Here is a 24,150-nt window from a genome sequence, read left to right on the forward strand (position 1 = left end):
TTCACTTGAGACAATCATGGCTTCCCCCAAAGAATCCTAGGAAGGGTAATTTGTGAAGGTTGCTGACAGGAGACTCTTATTCTGCTGACAGAGCTCCAGTGGCCAGAGTGGTTTAACAGTTAGCCACTCTGATTGAAGGTCTGTGAGGAGAACAGGGCATCTCCTAGCAACTCTTAGCACCCTTCACTAACTACATTCTTGAGAGAAGCCATGACTGTCTAAAGTGAAATAAAGGTCTGGTTTGGATGTGGCCAGGGACAACTTTAGTTTAAATTTGGGTAGGAGGCTACATGTGCCTGCTGTAGAATAAAAAGGTGGGGGAAACGCAGAAAAGCAATGATACTGTTCACAATGTTTTCCTTTTGGAAAGGAAAGGGGGCTTCCCCTCTCCCCAGTGCCCAACCACCCAATCTCCTCCCCTCCCCTTCCTCCTATCCTCGCTGCCCCTTTCCTGGGTCAGTGTTGAACTACGACCTGGGAGACCAGGGTTTGAATCCCCACACAGCCATGATGCTCACTGGGTGACCTTGGGCCAGTCACTGCCTCTCAGCCTCAGAGGAAGGCAATGGTAAAACAATCTCTGAATACCGTTTACCATGAAAACCCTATTCATAGGGTCACCATAAGTTGGGATTGACTTGATGGCAGTCCATTTCCATTTTCAAACATGATTGCACATAAATAAACCCCACTGAACTCAAAAAGTATGCAACTGATCAAACCCACCTTCTTTTCTCTTCCCTTCCATCCCTTCCCTCTTGCCCCTTCCCTCCTGCTTTCTTTGCCCCTCCCCTCCCCTTTCAATTCCCTCTTTCCCCCTCCCCCTCCCCTTCCTCCTCCCCCTCCCCTTCCTCCTCCCCATGGTCAGTTTTACCTATCTTAAGCATGATTGCATGGGAGTAAATACCACTGAACTCTATAAGCATGAAAATGATCAAACCTGCCCTCCCCTCTCCCTTCCTTTGCCCCCCTTGAATCCGCTCCTTCCCATTCCCCCTCCCCCTCCTCCTTCCCCATGGTCAGTTTTACCTATCCTAACCATAAGAACATAAGAACATAAGAAGAGCCTGCTGGATCAGGCCAGTGGCCCATCTAGTCCAGCATCCTGTTCTCACAGTGGCCAACCAGGTGCCTGGGGGAAGCCCGCAAGCAGGACCCGAGTGCAAATCCAAATCCAAATCTTTATTAATACGGTCAAAGACCAGCAGTAAAACAATATCCAATAATACATACATTTAACTAAAATGAACAAAATTTTGTTCGATTTAAGATATTTTAAAACTATCAAATTATAAAACACCATGTGGGACCAGCAAGGTGCGTTGCTTTATTACTGCAGCACAATATTTTGCAACTGGGAATGTAACAGAAGGGTCCACATCTGCTAAAAGGTATTTTGTATATAATGCAGAGTCTCGGCCTGGGATTCGTTGGAGAAGAGGAGTAATAAATCGCTGTCTTAACTCATTGTAAAACTCACAATTTAACAGGACATGGTCGATGTTTTCTAAAGAGCCACTGCCACATGGGCAGACACGCTCTAGGAGTGGTATTTTTTGATATCTACCGTTTAATAAGGTAGAGGGTAGAACATTGTATTTGGCCTTCGTGAATGCTTTTCTTATTCTATAGTCCACTAAGATCCTCAAGTGATTCGCAGGTATATAGGGCGAGCTACGTGGTTCCCCAATTGTATTAATATGTCTAAAAGAGCGTTGATTTTGTATTTCCGTATCCAAAATTCTTTTGGTAATTAATAAATTAGCTTGTTGGAATCCCATAGAAAGGAGAAAGGGCGGGGATAGGCCTAAAGATGTAAGTTTTAGTACTAGGGAATTTCTCCACTCCGAATGGAAGGAGTCAGTAAGTACTAAAGGAGCCAATCCCACCGGAAAAAACACTAATTTTAACCAAAATTTTAATTTAAGGATCCATATACGTGAATCCAGTGTTGGAAGACCAGCTTCCAGGCGTAAGATGTTATTTGATACACAGGACGGAACTCCTAAAATGGACCTAAGAAATTTTGTTTGTACTATTTCTAATAAGGAAAAGTTTGTACATGCGCTAGCCTGGGTACCATATAGTAGTTGTGCGACAATTTTGGAGGTAAATACTTTTAAGACTGATGGAATATGTTGGCCACCCTTAGTATAGTAGAAAGAAAGAAGGGCATTTACACTTCTTTGGGCAGTTATCCGCGCACATTTGGCCTGAGCTTGCCAGGTACCTGATGAGTGTAATATTATGCCAAGATATTTATAGATAGTTACTTGGTCTATAGCATTACCCTCCAGATTCCATCGGTGTTTTGTGCATTTTTTGGTAAAAACCATCACCTTGGTCTTTTCATAGTTGATTACCAATGCCTCAGTCTTACAGTGATTACTAAGAGCTGAAAGGAGACGCCGAAGACCGACTGGTGAAAGAGAAACTAACACAGCGTAATCAGCATATAACAATGTTGAAATTGGCCTATTTGAGAGCGTAGGATGGTGGGAAGGAATTTTTGCAAGGCTTTTAATTAAGGCATTCACATAAAAATTGAATAGCGTTGGAGCTAATATGCAGCCTTGTTTTACTCCATTTGTCGTTGGAATGTGCCCTGTTAAATTGCCAACACTATTATATCTGATGCGAACGTAAGTATTTGAATAAAGGGTACGTATAAGCAATAACAGTCTCTTATCAATATTTGCAGATTCTAATTTAGCCCACAGTTTGTCTCTGGGGATAAGGTCAAATGCAGATTTAAAATCTATGAAAGCTGCATATAACCCCCCCCCGGGCGCTTTGAGAATTTGTCTATTAGATGTTTTAGAACAAGTAGGTGGTCAAGTGTAGAACGATTTACCCTAAACCCAGCTTGTTCATCTTCGAGTATATTTTCCTGCTCAAGCCAGAATTGAAGTTTTGCTAGCAGATGTTTAGCATATAATTTGCTGATCACACTCAACAGACTTATGGGTCTGTAATTCGATGGATCAGCTCTATTTCCTCTCTTAAATATTGGAACAATAATAGCTAAACCCCAGTCTTCAGGGATGATGGTCGTCTGATCTATACTCGTAAAGAGTGTAGCTAATATAGGTGCCCACCACTTGGGATCAGTTTTGATCATTTCAGCCGTGATATTATCAGCACCGGGGGCTTTTCCTAATTTCAGGGAAGTAATTAGTGTGATCACTTCACTCTCAGTCACTGGGGGCCAGGTAGGAAGGTCTTTTAACGGTATTTCGACATTACTGGTCTTAGTCTGATCACTTACATAGATCTTTTGAAAGTGACTTTCCCATAGGTTTACTGAAATATGGGAGTCCAATTTTGATATTGAATTTGGCCATCCTCTAGCAACTAACTTCCAGAATAGTGTAGTGTTCTTAATCCTAGAGGCCATGATCAGCTTTTGCCAGTATGATTTCTGGATTTCTAACTTTTTCCGTTTAATTAGATTTTTATAACTCTGTTTTAATTCTCTATATTCCGCCGGTATTTCTGTCAGATTTTGAAACCTATATTCTCTATATTTACAGATCAGAAGATTCTTATGGGCCTGGCACTCCTGGTCAAACCATTGTTTATGACAATTAGAACCTTTATTCCCTCTGGGAGTAGATTTCATGGTCAGATTTGTTTGGACCTCAGAAAGCATCTTCTGATAAGCTTGTATTGTAGGCTCTCCCTGTATTGCTGATAGTAATGTTTCTCTGAGCCGGACCATGGATGGAGAGTATATTATCTCTCTAAAGTGTTTTTCTACTTTAATTGTCCAACGTACCATAGAGATGGACTCAACAGGTTCCCAGTTTAAAGTTGGGGTATTTACGGGGCGAATCTCTTGTGATCCCCATATAAGTGACAATATAAGGGGTAAATGGTCACTTTCTGTTCGGATATCAACAGAACAGTATTCCAAATGCGGCCGCAGCATAGATTTATACAATGGCATTATGATATCGGCTGTTTTATTTTCAATACCTTTCCTAATTATCCCTAGCATGGAATTTGCCTTTTTCACAGCCGCCACACACTGGGTCGACATTTTCATCGTGCTGTCCACTACAACCCCGAGGTCTCTCTCCTGGTCCATCACCGCCAGTTCAGACCCCATGAGTGTATATGTGAAGTTAAGATTTTTTGCGCCAATATGCATAATTTTACACTTGTTTATATTGAATTGCATTTGCCATTTTTCCGCCCATTCACTCAGTTTGGAGAGGTCTTTTTGGAGCTCTTCGCAATCTCTTTTTGTTTTAACAACCCTAAACAATTTAGTGTCGTCAGCAAACTTGGCCACTTCACTGCTCACTCTTAATTCTAGGTCATTAATGAACAAGTTGAAAAGTACAGGTCCCAATACCGATCCTTGAGGGACTCCACTTTCTACAGCCCTCCATTGTGAGAACTGTCTGTTTATTCCTACTCTCTGCTTTCTGCTTCTTAACCAATTCCTTATCCACAAGAGGACCTCTCCTCTTATTCCATGACTGCTGAGCTTCCTCAGAAGTCTTTGGTGAGGTACCTTGTCAAATGCTTTTTGAAAGTCTAAGTACACTATGTCCACTGCCTTTCCTCTCCTCCCCTGCCCACACATGCCCTCCTTCCTCCCCCCGTCATTTACCTATCCTAAGAATGATTGCATGGGAGTAAATCCCACTGAACTTAATAAACATGCAAATGATCAAACCTGTCCTACTCTTCTCCCCCTCCTGCCCACTCCCATCCCCCTCCTCCCCTCTGCCTTTCCTCCCCTCCCTCCTCCTCTTCCTCCTCCTCCCTTCCCCATCCCGTGGTCAGTTTCACCTATCCTAAGCATGATTGCAGGAGAGTGAATCCCACTGAACTCAATAAGTATGCAAATGATCAATCTATTCTCAGCAAACTTGCACAGGATCCCATTTCTTACCTCCCGGATTAAAAAGCAGAGAAATTCACTAACAGGCAAAAAACCCTTTGCGGTTTAGAAACGTACCTATAGCCAGAGCTTGGAAGATTGCTTTTAAAAAGTAATAAATTACAGTTACAATTACTTGGCCCAAAAAAGTAGTAATTACCGTTACAATTACAATTGCTCTGAAAGTAACTGATTACTTTACTTTTACTCAAAAGTAATCACTACAATTACATTTCAGTTACTTTTAAAAAAAAAACTCCTACAAGGTGCTGGCCTTGGCTGCTGCACATCTAAGAAGCCTAAAACAATATTAAAAATAAACACACACACACAGGGGGTAGTAGAATAAAAAAAATTATCCTTAAGATTAACATAATGGCATAACAGAATCTCACATCCCCCCAAGCAATGAAGATACCCCAACTCTTGAAATCAGATTTTACACTTGAAATGCTTTTATAATATGTTTCTGTTATGTCTCAAAAGAACAAGATGCTCAAAGAGCATGTCAGACAAGGAATGTCTTTTTACAGTCATTACGTTGCCACCAGTACTAAACAGGCGTTCTGCTGCGGCGCTTGAAGGCATGCCTGTGTTGTGCTGCAAAAAACACCGCAGCACACGTGGAAAGCCATGGAGTGATGACACTTCCCTGCTGGGAGACCTCAGGTACCTCACCAGTTCCTCCTCAGCAGTGTCCACTGCTGACTTCTTGCCCTGGGGCAGAAAGTTAAAGAAGTCATCTTCTAAGTCATCTCCTTCCTGGTCTTTATCTGAAGACTGATCACTGTCCTCATTAAGTACACCCATCTTTATTTCAGCTTTCAGCAAGGCTTCCATTGTGTATCTAAGAAAGAGAGAAGATATGTTAACACATATATGTTAGGAAACCATCATCTGCTCTTCATTTCCTGATGCTTGTCATGTCCCCTGGTTCAGGGTCCAGCCTGAGCCTGTGGATGATGACATGGAAGGTAGGAAGGTGACCAAGTCACCACACTCATGGGGCAGCACAGCAGACCCTTAAGGATTACCTGCAGCAACCCAAGGTTGTGATGAGGAGCCCCAGGAAGAAAAGGTCCAGCCCCTGCCTACCACCTTAAGCCCTCTGATGCCTCCCTTGAGACAACATTTCCCTTGGAGTAATCCACCCAAAGGGCTTCCCTAATGTTCTTACTTGTTGGTATGGGTGGTGGCCTGACACGATTCCAGCCGATCTAGTTTGAAGCGAGGGTGTACGCAGGCTGCCAGAAGAAGCAGATCCCTGCCAGATCCCCACCTCTCAAGGGTTGTCTGCTGCTGCTTCAGCATTTTGGGAGGAGGGGTGTCATGCATTGGTTCAGAAAGGGCACGTCTCCTTGCCTTTATTGCTTCTTCAATTGCTCTCAGCTTCTCAGGGTGTGCCCTCTGAGGAAGAAGAACAAAGCATGAATCCAAGAAAAAATGGAAGAGGAACTTCACAATTTAAACATAAATAGACAATGGACACTCTTTGAGGACCAGCATGACAAAGGCTTACCTCAAAATGTTTCTTCACATTGGATGAGGAGGAAACAGCTGATCTCAGATTTTTGATCCTTGGAAGGCAGTAATTGCATTGTACAACAACATTTTTCCCACTCTGGCTCACAAATGTACAAGCTTTCTCAAAGCCAAACCATGGTATTTGCTGTTCTGCAGATGTGGCTGTGGGCAACTGGCACTGCTTCATGCCCTCCTCCTCCTCATGCACAGGGCCTCCTTTCTGAACCTCACTTTCTAGTTTTGCCTCCTCAAGATCAACAAGCTGTGACTCAAGTGGCCGCACTAACTGACTGCTGCTCTCAGCAGAAAAACCTGCAACAGGCGTCTCTGTAATAAACAAGAGATAATGCTCCTATGTGGGTGAACTTCAGCTGTGATGTGCCCCCATCTCTTCCCCATGCTGCAAGATGCCCCAGTCAGAGTGGAAGTAAGCAGGTCGATAGCACAATTAAAAGAGATCCTATTTGCATCATTTTTGCTCACTAAATAACCCTGCCTGGGCCAGTCTAACCTACTATCTCACAGGGTTGTTGTGAGAACAAAATGAGACTAGGGTTCAAATCCCCACATAGCCATGAAGCTCACTGAGTGACCTTGGGCCAGTCACTGCCTCTCAGCCTCATGAAAACCCTATTCATAGGGTCACCATAAGTTGGAATCAACTTGAAGGCGGTACATATATTTTTTATTTTGAATATGATGATTATGATAATAAATATGCAGCATTTCAAATTAATTCTGTATGAGAAGCATTCCATGCCAAGCTTGGAAAACCAAGGATGAGGTATAAAATGTAGACAAAAATACTTTTGACAAAATGCTGTTTATATTTTATATATATGAGCCTGGGTAGGGAACATTTAATCTAGCCTACTTGCTTTCAGCAAGAAGGGTTAAGTGCCTTCAGGCTAGGGCAGTCACCAGAAGGCCACAGCAGAGACAAAGGACCCTAGTGTTGTGGAGATGTTAGATGGGAGCTTTGGGGAGTAAAGATGGAGGCTCCTGAAGGCTGCAATTCTAAACACACTTACTAAGGGATTAAGCCCCATAGAACTCAACAGGACTGACTTCTAAGTAGATATAGTTTGGACTGTGCTGTTGGTAAACCTTGACTAGGGTTCTTCTGCAAAGACATCCATATCCAAGCAGGGTTGGCAACCCCCTGTCTGGAATGCCCTGCCCTTACCTTTTAATGTGGCTGCTCCAAACTTCTTTATAGATTTGACCCTTCACTTCAGAAAGAGGTCTGAGAAATGAGTAAGAGTAAGAAGATTCTCTACCCTTTCTGTCTGCATAGATGCCCTCATCCTTCTCCTGTGCCCAGCAGAAGCTCTGGGCCAGGCGGGATGCAGTGGCATCTCATAGAGGACATCCTCCCCTTTCTTAGGGGAATTGGAACCTGCTGAAGGTCGCCCGGTCGAAACCCTGGTGATGGAGTGGAATGAAAGGATCACCGGGGCGTTAGACCGGGTGGCTCCGAAACGTCCTCTCCCCCTGAACAGAACTCAGTTAGCTCCATGGTATACACCACGGCTGCGTACTCTGAGACAGGAGGTGAGACGACTAGAACGCCGGTGGCAGAAATCCCGCTCCGAAGGTGTCCGGACACAAGTTAGAGCAGCAGTAACTGCCTACCAAGTGGCAATAAAGGCAGAAAAGAAAACTTTCTTTACTGCCTCTATTGCGTCTGCAGAGTGCTGTCCCAGGAGGTTATTCCAAGTGGTCCGAAGCCTGGTCGGTCCAGTTGCTCAGGAACCTTTGGAACAGTCAAAAGCCTCCTGTGACATCTTGGCTAAGCACTTTGCCGATAAAATCGAACGCTTACGGAGCTCGATCCCATGCGCCGTGGACACATTAGATGAACCAGAGTTGGCCAGTTGCACGCCAGTTTGTTTGGATCATTTTCAGCCTCTCTCTTCTCAGGATGTGGACAGGGTGCTCTCGACTGTAAAGCCTACCACCTGTCTAACTGATCCTTGCCCATCGTGGCTCATTATGAGCTGCAGAGAGAAGTTGGGTGAGGGGATTAAGGCGGTGGTAAACGCATCCTTGAAAGAGGGTGTGATGCCATCAGCCCTCAAGGAGGCAATTGTAAAGCCCATCTTGAAGAAGCCCTCCTTGGATCCCCAAGTTTTCAATAACTTCCGCCCAATTTCGAACTTACCATTCTTGGGCAAGGTCATTGAGCGAGTGGTGGCTAATCAGTTGTCGACACACTTGGATGAAACGGATTACTTAGATCCATACCAATCGGGCTTCAGGACTGGTCACGGAACTGAAACAGCCTTGGTCGCTGTGGTAGATGATATGAGGAGGGCATTAGATAGGGGAGAATTCACCTTTCTTTTTCTTTTTTTCAATTAATTTTGATTCCAATTTTCAAAACCAAAACAATACAAAAAGAAAACAACACAAATCAATAACTAGTACAATACAAAAAGATATATATATATATATAAAAGAAAGAATATTGACTTCCGATTTGTCATAGTTCAGCTATAAATCTATAATATATAACAAACCTATCTCTTAATAGATTATAAAATCACCTTCCTCCAACGGTTATCTTAGTTGGTTTCAAATCTCATTAACATCATATCATTTTAATCTTCCACAAAAAGTCAAAGAGAAGTTTCCAATCCTTGAGATATATGTCAATCAATTTTTTTTCTAAATAAACATGCCAATTAATCCAACTCATCAAATCTACTAAGTCCAGTAATTTTAAATCGCTCTTCTGTCATTATCCATATTGGGTCCATCTTCCATCTTCCATCTTTACGCACCCAAAAATCTTGCTGTCGTAGTCATATAATAAAAGTCTGATAGGAATTTCCTCCATCACAGATATTTTCTTGCCATCAAATCCAAACGTATCACTGAAGTATTGTTGCAAAGCCGCATCTCTGTTCCTCTTTTCCACATGATACACTAGTACATCTCTTGAAGGTTTTTCCATTGACACAAAACAGGGATTAATTCTGTTAACTTTCTCCATTTCAAGTTCCATCAAATCCTTCCAGTCCAAGAATTTTTTTGAACCGATAATATCTTTATCTCCAATCTCTTCAATTCCTTCAGGGACAGCGCTGAATTCCAAACTGTAATATTTGTCTCCAGGATCCATCACAGCCAGGAAATCCAAATCTTTTTTCATGTCCATAATTAAGCCAATCTCCATAGTTTGAACCTTGCCTTTAATTTCTCTTTCATCCTTTTTTTGTTTTCCAGATCTATCTTTATTCTCCTTTCTCATAGAATCCTGAGTTTCTTTCAGCTCCTGTCTCATTTCGTGAAATTCAATTCTCCACGCTTGTCTATTATTTCTCAGTTCTTGTTTTATTGAGTTAATCCCATTCATTATTTTCTGAAACATGTCTAGAGATAAAGTCCCTTCTTGTACATCCATGATCTTCTTAATTGTCATTCTTAAAGCCAAAGGAACAAAACTCCTTCAATTTTCAATGTCCCAAACAAAGAGCAGCTTATTTCTTTAACCAGTTACAAAGGAGTTAATCTTTCCAACAAACTAACATCACACGCTAGACAGCCCTTATCTCTTATCTGCCCGGAAGTGTAAGAACGGCTTTAGTTCACAGCGTCGAAATAGCTAGTAGCAGAGAGAATGAGCAGATTCGTCAAAAAAAAAGTAGATCAGGAAAAATAGTCCCAGCCATAAATCAAAAAGATTTCTTATCTCTTCCAATCAGAAATCTCTCGTCCGTTGTAATCTTTAAAATGCTATTTTCCATGTCAGCTTTTTGCAATAAAAAAAAGATGAGCTATTTATATTTTCTTCCCCCTTAGTTCCATGAATAAAAAAAGGAAAGTCTTACCTCACCTAGGTTATCTCAATTGCTGTTACTTTGACAAATCTCTTTAGCTGTATAGATAAGAAAATGATGAATGTAGACAGGAGGATGTTTGCCTGTTAATCCGTATAAAAAAAAACGGGTCACTTATCCAGCTGAGCTAGCATAAAAATCCTCGCTCTGTCTGAGCTGCTGGAAGACAGACAATTCTGATGAATTCCAGACTCCAACAATCAAAACAAAGCTATGTGGGAAATCTCACGTTTCTTCTTTAACTGGAAGAAATTATTTCCAGTCAGAAAAGAGCCTTCTGACTGAATTTAAACTGGATAAGTTTCATCCAAGACGGAGCTCGTCTCAGAGGCTGCACAGGCGTAGGGATCCTCCTGGGAAGAGAATTCACCTTTCTTGTCCTCCTCGATCTCTCAGCGGCTTTTGATACTGTCGACCACAGTATCCTGTTATATCGCCTAGAGGGATTGGGAATAGGAGGTACCGTGTTACGGTGGTTCCGTTCCTTTCTCATCTTGAGTGCTGTGTCCAGTTCTGGTCTTTGCACTTCAAGAAGGATGCAGACAAACTGGAACAGGTTCAAAAGAGGGCAACAAGGTTGGCAACCCCCTGCCTGGAATACCCTGCCCTTATCTTTTAATGTGGCTGCTCCAAATGTTTTTACAGATTTGACCCTTTACTTCAGAAAGAGGTCTGAAAAATGAGTAAGAGTAAGAAGTATCTTTTAAAATTGTTCTTTTCAATTCACTCTTGAATGAACATCATACCTAGGGCAGATCCACACCATTCCTTTAAAGCACATTCAACACCCATTTGAAGCACATGAATCCCACCACAGAATCATGGGAACTGCAGTTTGTTAAGAGTGGTGAGAACTATAACTGTGAGGGGGAAATGACACTTCCCAGAATTCTTTAGGGGAAGTCATGAGCTTTAAATGCGAGTTGGATGTGCTTTACACATATTGTGTGAATCTGCTTAATAAATTTTGCCTGCATGTAAATTGTTTTAATTAATTTTTCAAAATGAAAATAAGCTATAAAGTGTAGTGGGTGACCATGGGCTACTCACCATTTCTCAGCCTATCTGCCCCTCAGGATGAAAACAATGGAGAACCATGACTACCCCAAGGCATACTTAAAATGTAAAGGAAGTATTGTACAACCATAGTATGCAATTGGATACTTATAGGGACACAGCATGACAATTTTGCCTGCATGTAAATTGTTTTAATTAATTTTTCAAAATGAAAATAAGCTATAAAGTGTAGTGGGTGACCATGGGCTACTCACCATTTCTCAGCCTATCTGCCTCTCAGGATGAAAACAATGGAGAACCATGACTACCCCAAGGCATACTTAAAATGTAAAGGAAGTATTGTACAACCATAGTATGCAATTGGATACTTATAGGGACACAGCATGACAAAACTGGGTGGAAGTAAAAGTTCTACACTTAGGAAAAAGAAACCAAATGCACAGTTATAAGATGGGGGATACTTGGCTCAGCAGTACGACATGCAAGAAGGATCTTGGAATTGTTGTTGATCACAAGCTGAATATGAGCCAACAGTGTGATGTGGCTGCAAAAAAGGCAAACGCTATATCAGGCTGCATTAACAGAAGTATAGTTTCCAAATCATGTGAAGTATTAGTTCCCCTCTATTCAGCACTGGTTAGGCCTCATCTTGAGTGCTGTGTCCAGTTCTGGTCTTTGCACTTCAAGAAGGATGCAGACAAACTGGAACAGGTTCAAAAGAGGGCAACAAGGATGATCAGGGGACTGGAAACAACGCCCTATGAGGAGAGACTGAAGGAACTGGGCATATTTAACCTGGAGAAGAGAAGACTGAGGGGAGATATGATAGCACTCTTCAAGTACTTGAAAGGTTGCCACACAGAGGAGGGCCGGGATCTCTTCTCAATGATCCCAGAGTGCAGGACACAGAATAATGGGCTCTAGTTGCAAGAAGCCAGATTTCGACTGGACATCAGGAAAAGCTTCCTAACTGTTAGAGCCATACAACAATGGAACTAATTACTAGAGAGGTAGTGGGATCTCCGACACTGGAGGCATTCAAGAGGCAGCTGGACAGCCATCTGTCGGGAATGCTTTGATTTGGATTCCTGCATTGAGCAGGGGGTTGGACTTGATGGCCTTATAGGCCCCTTCCAACTCTACTATTCTATGATTCTATGAAAATATTTATATAAGCATGACTATCAAATATGTTTATTTATATAACCTGTAAAGATATTTATAGTGCAATCCTATGTTTGTTTACTCAGAAGCAAGTCCCAATGTATTCAATGGGGCTTACTCAACCAGGGAAAACTGCAGCCTCAAGTGATAAGGAACTTGTTCTTTTAACAAGTCCTTTAAGTTGAGACCTTATCCCAGTCTGCGTCTGTGTTGAAATTGCTTTTTAATGTTTTTAAACTTTTTCTTAAAAAAAATGTTTTTAAAGCTTTTAAAAATGTTTTTAAAGATGTTTTGTTTTAATATATTTTAAAGTCTGTTTTTATGATTTTTAAAGTGTTTTTAGTGCTTTTGTTTGCTGCCCTGGGCTCCTACTGGGAGGAAGGGTGGGATATAAATAAAATAATAAAAATAAATAAACTTCATTCATTTTTTTAAAAAATGAGTATTAGTTTCCTACATAATAAAAACTGTGATAAACCCTGCCTAATTTTTTTAAAAATAGGGTTGGAGGGAGAGAGATTTACAACACAAACACAAGTCTGCACTTTACTCACAATCATGAAAGGGCGGGGTTGCAGCCAGAGCTTTGAAAAGTTACTTTAAACTACAACTCCCATCAGCCCCAGCCAGCATGGCCACTGGATTGGGCTGATGGGAGTTGTAGCTAGAGCATGATCTGTTTTAAAAAAAGTTATGCAGGGGGGTTTACGTTTTTGTGTATATCTCGGGAATTAGACCACCTAGAAACTTAATTTTTTTTAAAATTGAAGCGGAGAGTCCAGAGAGTAAGGGGTGGTAGCCAGAGAGCCGGAGCCCCCCCCCAAAAACCAGAGACTCCAGCCGAAAACACACACACCGGGGCACACACACACACAAATCATCGTCACTCACCTCCACAGCTCTTCGCCATTCTGCTGCAGCCTTCTCCTCAGTTGTTGTCCTTGCCCTGGCTTTTTTCCTCCGGCGTCCATTTTTTCCTCTCAGAGTCAGACGCTAGCAGGCTCCCCCTGCCTATTCATCTCTTCCCTCGTGCCTCCTAACACAGATCACGAGGGAAGAGACAGTCTGCGCAGAGGTCCAATCAGTGTGAGGCACATGTCTTGTGTTAACCAATCACAGCCAGGAGCTGACTTCCCCTTGTTCCTGCCCCCAAGTAACGTCCAACCTAACATGGAAACGTTAAAGTTGAAGCTGAAAAGTAGGGAAATTACTATTCGTTCCGTTACTTGCCAAATGTAATGGAATTACCCACTCGTTATTTAAAATTGTAACGAATTAAAAGTAACTCGTTAAAAATAACGAGTTACTTCCAAGCTCTGCCTATAGCCCACAGATATTTCTATCAAACTTTAAAAAGCAGGGAAATTGGGCAGCTATAGTGAATGCACCAGGGGAGCAGGAGACCTGACCTCCTCTGAGACATTGGACTGCCCTACATATTTGTCAAAATGCAAACTCAATTTGGGTTGGTCTTTCACAGTCCAATCCACTTCCTGTGTAGCTTGGAAGAATTGGGTAACATATGGTGGGTGGTGGCAAAAACTGCAATCAGCCCAAATAATAGAAAAACAGGTACTGTGCTGATCTTGTTTTAGCAGAGAGGAAGCAACATTATTAAGACAGTTGACATAGTTCAAAAGGTCACTTTAAATATGTCTGATTTACTTTGCAATTTTAGTGAAGTTTCCTATAGGAAATCATTTTCTTTTGCTTCTGTTTCTGTGAATAGGTGAAGTACAGCAACACTTTGCAAAAATTTACACTAAAAAAAGTCCAAAAATAATTGTGGAATAATGGCACTGACTATTCTGCAGAATAGTCTCCAGTAGACACCAGGAGTGTCTCAATTTGCACAAGTTAAAACAGTGGGAGGTGAAATATATTTTAGCAAACTTCTAGGTGTGCTCGATGTTTTTAATTGACTGTGCCCACCTTGCCTTAAATGAAGTGGTTTAAACATAGCAGGCTGAAAACATGCATCTTGGGCAGGCTAAGTTTGTTTTTTCCAACAGCTAGAGTGATTGCTGAAGTAGCAACATATTGTAATCAGTCTGATTTTACATCAAACTGCAGTTTCAGATTGAACTGTTAATGCACCCAAAATAGAAATAGAACATAACCTCCAATTTGAAATACAAAAGGCTGTCTTAACCATCATATGACACTGACCAATAAAAAGGCTTTGAACTTAATAAAAATAAATTTGACACAGATTTCTAGGATGAATAATGAGGGAGATATAATTTTCTAGGTTAGATTCTGTGTAGAAACAGTAGTAACAGGAAAGACGCAATGTAAGAAGAACACCAACAAACATACAAATATGTAATTCTCCATCTTTGGAGATGGCAGGTGTTGCCACCACTCACCATATGCTCAGAGCCACATGTTACCAAATTCTTGCAAGCTACACAGAAAGTGGATTGGACTGTGAAAGACCAACCCAAATTGTGTTTGCATTTTGACAAATATGTAGGGCAGTCCAATATCTCAGAGAGGAGGTCAGGTCTCATGCTCCCCTGGTGCATTCACTATAGCTGCCCAATTTCCCTGCTTTTTAAAGTTTGATAGAAATATCTGTTGGCTATAGGTATGTTCTTAAATTGCAAGATTGTTTGCCTATTAGTGAATTATTATGTATTGTTATGTAATAGGGTACAACAATATATTCACCCACATATATTGTTGGGGACAATCATGGAATGATTTCATATTTCATTATAGATTTTTATTTATTGCCAACATATATTTTTGTGCTGTTTAAATCAGAAAATGCTTATGGTATTATTGCTCAATGTTTTAAGATTAACTTAATAAAAATAAGGTGTGTAGAAGAGGGAGCTTGTCCTGCAAACTGTACCTGCTGAAATGTAATAATTTCAGGGATGCATTAGGAGCACACGCCATCAAATATTTCTTATTCTTATCAGAAAAAGTAAAAGTTGGATTCACATGGATCTTCATGATTTTTATATACCTCTCCACCAAGTCCACAGCTCAGTTCATATATCCATGGAGGGTGCTATAAATGGTCACTGATGCAGCACCATGGGGCAACATTATTGCTCCCAGGCATGTATTCAAAATAAAGAGAAATATATGTAAAAATATACATGCAGGCCACAAAAATTCACAATCTAAAGACAACTTCCATGCATGCCCATGGGACATTTCACAAAAATTGCATGCTTCTGTGGCAGAAAAAAATAGATGAGACATGGATCCTCATGGGGTTTTTTCTAGAGCAGTCACCCCAAATGTACCAAATAGTTATGTGTATGTATTGGGGCCACTCCTCAAGCAGGCCACTCTTCAAACAGGACAGAGACATTTCTGAGAGGAGTAGCCTCTTAAGCATGTCTGCTTCTGCTTGTCGTAATATCTGCTTACAAATATGCAAGCAGAGCATTTTAAGAGCAAACAGGCTTCTTCAAGCAGGCAGCAAAGAACTGCTGCCTGGAGCGAGCAACATCTTCTTGGAGTCCTCCCTCTCAGGGTTCATCCATACAGTTTAATGTGAAAAGTAATCTTTTAGTAAGTCCTTCAATTCTTCGTAGTCCATATGAAGTTCTCCTCCAATCACTACATTCCCACACTTTGCTCTCCCTTTATCCGGAATTTCTCATATCAGGAATACACTGAAAAGGAGAGAAACAGCGATTACAAACAGTTGCTGAGATGGGAGGCTGGTTGCTTTGCCTCACAGTTTCCTACAGTATGTGGGTGGCTTTAACTCCAACTCCTTCCATGACTCCTGCTTCAGTTGGGTTCCCATTGGTTCCCTCAGCCCTCTCCCTTCTCATCTGAGCAACACAACAAGATTAGAAGGTAGTAGTACTTGTGCCCCAGAAACTCAGGCTGAGCAGCTCAGAATAGAGGTTGAAAAATAATATAAAGGAGATGTAGAGCGGCAGCATCAAAGCTTTAAATATGGAGAATTGGGCTCCTCCTGGCTTCTCCTGTCTCTCTGTCCCCCACCCTCTTTCTGTTGATGTGTGTGATGGTCAACTCTGTGCTGTGAGGAGAGGAAGGAGGAAGGGGGACAAAAAATGACATGCGTACCAGCATGGATCAGCCCTGTAGCTGGTGGTGCGGGAATGGAGCACACCCCCCCAATGCTGTGTTTCGTACACACCCCTCAGGATTTTTTGGGGGAAATTGTCTTCTTTTCAATTTATGACATGATAGACAATGACAGCCTCTATTTAAAGGATAGCTTGTTTTAAGAACAGGAGCAAATAGGAGCTTCTGAAAAACCCAATGATTAAGGCAGAGTGAGTACACAACAAAAGCCTCATCTGGAAGAGCCCCAAAAAGTTTGTTCACTCAAGACTTTCCCTGACTAAGGGTGATTTGTCAAGATCACAACCATGCTATAATTGCTTAATCATGCTTAATTATGGGCTACAGTAAGACCTTGGACTTTTCTTTGCTCTGCTTTTTTGCTTCAATTTCACTTGTGTTCTCTACCCAGGCAACAATAAAGAAGCATGTTTGTTTGCCTGAGTAAGAAGTAAGAGTTTATAAGAAGTAAGAGTTTGTTTATTCTGCAATTGTTATAATGGGTAGAGCAGGATTAGGTGCTTATTGCTAAAGGCTGAAATAAAAGATAAATTAAAGTGATCTGGAAAAAATGGCTACCTTAAGTTACTATTTACTCTTTTAAAGCACTCACTATACTCACAATCATAGTGACTATTTTTTCTTCTTTTTCTTGAATACATGATGGCAAAGGATGAAAACAGCCCTAGAGGAGTAGAAATATTGCTATGTACCCTACAGTCAGCTAGCTGGCTGGCTGGCCACCTAGGCTATAACTCAGGCCTAATTTCTGATTTTCCCAATATGTGCAGCTCAGCATGAGGCCTTTTCAGGGTTTCTGGACAGAAAAATCAACCCAGCAATCAGTAAAAAAAATAAATTCGATTGCTTTCCACAATTAGTTTCCAGTTGCTAAGTTAGCCCTTTATGTAGTAGTCAGTTAAAAGGTTTTCCCTCGATTATCCAACAGGAAGGAAATTCTAAAGGTCAGCATACCATCTTATCAGGAAGGTGTTCCACACAACATAGGAAGTGGACCATTAGTGTTGTAGCACCTACTCTTTGGAATTCCCTTCTCTTAAATATTAGACAGGCACCATATCTGTTATCTTGTTGGCATCTACTGAAGACCTTCTTCTTTCAACAAGCCTTTTAAGTAGGGACTTTATCCAAGTCTGTGTCTGTCTTGGAATTGCTTTTTAAGATGTTTTTAAATATTTTTAAATATGTTTTTAAATATGTTTTGTTTTAATATATTTTTAAATATGTTTTTAAATATGTTTTGTTTTAATATATTTTAAAGTCTGTTTTTAAGATGTTTTAGAGTGTTTTTATGTTTTGCTTGCCGCCCTGGGCTCCTTCTAGGAGGAAGGACAGGATATAAATTTAATAAACAAACAAGACTAGAAGGAAGGACTCTCAAGGAGTAGTTAACAAACACAACCTAAAGCATTTATTTTCTCTCTTCCTTTCCTAAATTTGTAGTATGGGCAAGTTTATTTTTCAGGTGGAATCTAAAACTGAGATACCTAATGCAGTGTCAAAGCCAAGGTCAGAAGCTCAGTGTCATTGACTTCCGGGAAGGGTGACTTCGCTTGTGCCTGCTTTTTGAGACGAGCTCTCATCTCAGAAGAAGCTTTTTCAGTTTTAAAATCAGTCAGAACGTTCTTTTTGACTGGTAAAGATTTTCTCCCGGGCAGGGAGAAACGTAGAGATTAACCACAAAAGCCTGTTTTTGTTGGGAGGACTGGATTTCATTAATTTATGAGAGAAGGTTCAGCCAGCAATGCCGGACGGACTTCCAAACAAGCTCTAACTGATTAATGCGACACGTTTATATTTTCTTCAAAGAAAAACGGACTTTAACAGGCAAGCATCCTTATTTCTATTTTTTTTTCACTTGATTTAAATTGTTGCAGCAAAAAGAGATTTGTCAATGAATCAGCTATAAAGAATTTCGGGGTGAGTTATAACTCTTCTCTTTTATTCACGAAATTAAGGAGGAAAGAAATTGAAAAAGCTTATCTTTGTTTTTATTGCAAAAAGCTGTCCTGGAAGTGCATTCTAAAGATACAAACGGAAGAGGGATTTCTATTCCGAGGAGAAAAAATAAATAAATAATTTTGATTTATGAACTTTGGAATATTATATGTCTGGGACTATTTTCTTTCTGGTCTATTTCATTTTGACGAATCTGCTTGTTCACGACGCCACTAACTGTTTTGATGCTGGGAACTAAATTTGTTTTGTATTCCTGAACATATAAGAGATAAGGCAGGCTGTTCTGTCTACACTGTGATGTCATCAAGCCTGGAATATTAACCCAATTGTTGCTGAAATAAGAAGTGGTTTTTTGTTTTGTTTTGTTTTCGTGGTTTTAAGAATGGCAATCAAGAAAGTGGCTGAGACTCTGGAAGTAATTATGTTTCAGAAAATAATGGATGAGATTGAGATAACGAAACAAACCCTGAGACAGGGTAGAAAGGAGATGAAAATTGAATTGGGCAAAATGACGCAGGAGCTTAAAGAAATAGGGGATCTTGTGAGAGAGGAGATTGATGAGATCGGAGATGAGAAAAGAAAAATTAAAGGGAAGATACAAGCCCTGGAGATTGGAACAAATGTGGAATTGGAAAAAGATCTGGAGTTTATGGATATTAGAAACAAAGTTTACTGTTTGGAATTCAACGTTGTCTCTGAAGAAATTAATGAAGATATTAGAGATGAAGTTATCAATGTCTTGGATAATTTTCTGGACTGGAATGATGTGATGGAGCTTGACATAGAAAAAAATCTATGGAATTAACTACAGATATGTGACAATGGAAAAACTCTCAAGAGATGAGCCAGTGCATTTTGTAAAAAAGAAGAACAGAGATATGTCTTTACAACAATATTTCAGCAACATATTCAGAATTGATGGCAAGGAAATATTTGTGATAAAGGAAATTCCCATCAGACTCTTATTATATGACTATGGCTACGACAGCAAGATTATTATGGGATACTGATAATGGAAGAATGGATACTGAAATTACTGGACTTAACAGGACTATTGAAGATGGAAGATGGAATTAATATTGATAATGGAAGAATGGCTATTGAAATTATTGGACCGAACAGATTTGATGAGATGGATTAATCAATATGTTTATTTGGACTATGGCTATGACAACAAGATTATTATGGGATACTGATAATGGAAGAAGGGCTACTGAAATTACTGGACTTAACAGGATTATTGAAGATGGAAGATGGAATTAACATTGATAATGGAAGAATGGCTATTGAAATTATTGGACCTAATAGATTTGAACGAGATGGATTAATCGACATGCTTATTTGGAGAAAAATTGATAGATATATTTCTCAAAGAATTGAAACCTCTCTTTGACTTTTTGTGGAAAGAATAAAGTAATGTTTATGAGATTTGATGATTAATTAAGATAACTACTGGAGGAAAGTGATTTTATAATATAATTTAAGAGACAGGATTGTTATATATTGTAGACCTATAACTGATCTGCGACAAATCGGAAGTCAACATTTTATTTTACTGTTTAATTATTTTTGTTTTGTTTTGTTTTTTGTCTTTGAAAATTTGAATAAAAATTAATGATAAAAAAAGAAGAAGCTCAGTGTCATTAACAAAGTTGTTCATGAAGAATCAGAACACAGGGAGAGACCACGGGTGAAAGGGGACTGTAGCTATAGGTAAAGTCAAGCTTTTGAGTCTGCTGTTCTTGGGGATCTCTCAAAAAAGAGATAGTTCAACAGATTAAACTTCACTCATGTAAGTTAACACACTGTCTGGATGGAAGAAGAGTGAGGGGGAAGGTGCCTGCCTTTCCTTTCCTCTGGCCTGGAGCTCACATCCTTTCCAGCGGGGGGGGATTGGCCGGTGCTATGTGCCTCCCTCCCAATACCCCACCTAGAAATGTGACTGCCCCACCTAACAAGGAAGAGTGACTACAGGGCTGGTATGGGTAAGGAAAAAGTTTTATTTGAGTATAAAGAAGGTACAAAACAATCAGGTTTGGACTACCAGTGGAAAATTTCAATAACGAAAACATGGATTTTTAGTATGGTCTAGAGGAGCCTTCAGGTTCATTGCATCTGGGGGAACTGATGGGCCTTTCACTAGCGCTGTTTGTCTAACAGTATTTCTTTACTTCCCCATGCTCAGTGTTACATGCATATTTGTAAACAAACATACTACAAAAGTGTTGCAAGTCTAAACTTAATCTTGTGGTGCTGCTGTTGAAGCTTCTCGGCCACCCAGAAAAGTGGGGGAAACATAACAGCATTTTAAAAGTGGAACATTACCAAAACACCAAACAAACAGAAAAACCTTTGCCAATAAAGTAATTGGGGGGGGGATGAAAATATAGAATATAAACCCATGCTATAAGGATTCAAGAGTTGAACTCAGTGGGTCTTATTTTGGAGTGAACATGTATAGCTGGATGAGGAACCTCAGAATCAAGGGGTTAATGCAATCATCCTTGCCGGTCTAACCAGGGCGGGCCATATTCCTCGCTGGCCCTGCTCCACACCCTCCCTGAGTGCATATGTCTGGTTGGAGTGTGTCCTTTAACTGCGATAATGCTTCTCGCTTGTCTGGGAGAAGAGTGGAGAGGGGTGTGTGTTTGTGCATGCATGCATGTGTGCACACCCAGTGGGTCTCCCCCACCTAGGGTTGCCATATTGCCCGGATAGCCGGGTTTTACCCGGTTTCTATGCATGCCACCTGACGCCCGGCTAGCCCCTTATGTGGCCCGGATTCTCAGCTTTAATTTAAAAAAAAAATTAAGTTTCTAGGTGGTCCGGTTCTCGAGATATACATAAAAACGTCAGCCACCCCCCTCGACTGTTAAATCTTTCTTTAAACAGTACTGTACTATAGCACTTTGTAGCTTTAACCCCGCCCGTTCAGCATTGCAGCCAATCAGGGATTGTGTTTCAGTTTCATTGACCTCAGGCAGTGTCTAGAAAACAAAATGGTGGTTTTACCCCCCACCCCCACCCCGTTTATCTGAAAATCTCATAAATTGGGTAAGTATATACATTTCAGATTTTTTTTCCTCTTGTGTGCAGGAGTCAGAGCTTCGGCAGTGTTTTGAAAACCTTCCCAATACTTGCTTTTTGTAAAAGCAATGCTAATCCCATATGCCCAAAGTAAATCCCATTTAATTCAATAGGACTTACTTTGAGTAGACATGGTTATGAATGTGCTGAAAATCAATGGGACTTTGGAGTGAATGTAAAAAAGAATTATGTTTGTGTTCTAACTCTTTCTGTCTCCAGTCCAATTTTAAAGCAAGTAGGCAGGGCTTACTTAGGTATTACAGTTTTTATTCTGTAGGAAAGTAATACTGATTTTTTAAAAACTAATACTGATTTTTCTGCAATGACCAACTGGTTTGACAATAAACTATTATATGGGCTGTATGTATTTATACATCTGCTGTGTGTGCATGTGCGTGTATGGAGTCTTTCCAACACCCCTGTGAGGTAGGGTTGGAAACCAATGCAGCTCACAACAAGAAATAAAGCCATTTAAAATCCAATGACCATAAAACAAGTATAAACAGTTGCAAAACAGCGTAAAGTGGCATGATTCGGAATTTTGGGTTGTGTGAATGAAGTTGTTTATCACTTGAGGTTGCAGTTCTGTCCCTGTTTGAGTAAGCCCCACTGAATACGCTGGGACTTGCTTCTGAATAAATAAAGTTAGGATTGCACTATAAACATCTTTACAGTTTGTGTAAATAATAAATATATTTGATAGTCATGCTTATATACGTATTTCTTCATTTATCATATTTTTGGTTTTTGGTTAGGAATCCAGACTGGTTGTGAGATGCTTAGTTTTTTGCCTTACTCATAGGAATCTTGTTGTGGTTGGTATGGTATTACATTTAGGAAAGTGTTACTGCCTTCTGTGTTTTTTTTTCCTATTTGCATTTCACTTATCTTTAACCTCACTCCGTTACAGCCATAGAAGCAACAGCAGCATATGCAAGATAATTAACTCCCATTAGTGATAAGAACAAGAATTTATAATTATTATTTCAATTAAAACAAGAGGCTTATCAATACTTTGAAGAGGACCAGATATTTTTTTTTTCTGAGCCCAGGACTGGGTCTTTCATGATGCCCGGTGTGTGTGGAGGAGCAGGAGAGTAGTCGATAAGACAGACATCCTGGCATTGGTAATCTAATTAGCAAGGTATGTGTGGGGTTGTTGCACACTTCCAGGCCCAGTTTCATTTTGAGTAGGGAGGTGAAACCTGTGTAGATGTGGTTGAGAAATTTTGAGTTAAGCAAAGCTCTGCTTTTATAAAACCTAAGAAACATACAGATACTTTGAATGTCTGAGTGCCTGCACCAGTGGAATACTGGAGGAACTTGTAAAACTTGTTGCAACAATATTTAGAACTGAGCATGTGGTGTGAAAGACTCCTTTTCCTAACATTTTGGCTTGTTTTTCTCCACCCACCACATCTCTGAAATATATTGTATATGTTATGGTTAACTGTGCTGCTGCCCGGACTTACTTTATGTTTGTTGCTATTTTGTGTTTTTATTATGTTTTTATATTGATTGTGTATTTTTATTGTTTTTATTATATTTGTAAGCTGTGCTGAGCTCTGTTTTTAACAGCAGAAGGGCAGGATATAAATTCTCTTAATCAATAAATACTCCATAGTGTTGGAAACTAGAGTCTTGGCATTTAAGGCTAAAAATGTTGCTTTAAAAAAAAGATTTCTCACATCTTTCCCCAGTTTTTGGTGGTAATTCCTAGGCACAAAAACAAAACAACTGGACAATCCAAATATTAATAATATGCAAATAATTTGCATAATATGCAAATTAACCTGCCCGGATTTGTGGAACTGGGATATGGCAACCCTACCCCCACCAGTGGCATGCGGCCCTCAGCAGGTTGCCCACAAAGGAAGGCAACCCAGGGGCTGCAAAAGGTTCCTCCCCTTGATGTGTAGGGCTGCATTGTAAGTTGACCACTGTAACAATTTCCAGCCAGCTCAGTCCCTCTCCTGACTAGCAGATTACTAGAATGTCAGATTTTAAAACAGGCTCTGTCTTTGTAAAAAATTAGACCACTGGTCACAGCCCTTCAATAACTGCTGGATAAACTTATTCCAAAGTTTGCTGCAATAGGCTAACAAAAATAGTGGATAATATCTTCAGCTTCTCCGAGGCTGCAGCGCTATAAATTATGGGGAAGATTTTGGTAACTTCCAACTAAAACTATAGAGGATATTACTTGCAAAACAGCTCTAAAGATTGACTTCTTTCAAATGCTTTTCAAGGACATAACCTATCAAGGAACATTATTCAGAAAAGACAGATCACTTTGAATTAACTTGATTCTCAGCCTACTTTCTAAATGCTGGCTTCATGTTAGAAATCCACATTGTGGAAAAATAATCAATCCCACCCCCCACAATTGATATTTGTAACTGAACTGCTAGGTAGAATGACATCTGTCCAACAAAGTGCTGTCAACATGCTAGATTTCTTATTTTAGGCCCAAGCCTGTACATGCCACTGGTCCTGTCCCCAGATGTCTGTGTGTTGGTCTTTGGTAAGCCAAGTATGCATAACTCAGATCAACTGAAGCCCACATTGTGGCCAAGA

The sequence above is a fragment of the Rhineura floridana genome, chromosome 1 (genome assembly GCF_030035675.1).
Source record: "Rhineura floridana isolate rRhiFlo1 chromosome 1, rRhiFlo1.hap2, whole genome shotgun sequence".
In the NCBI taxonomy this organism is placed as follows: Eukaryota; Metazoa; Chordata; class Lepidosauria; order Squamata; family Rhineuridae; genus Rhineura; species Rhineura floridana.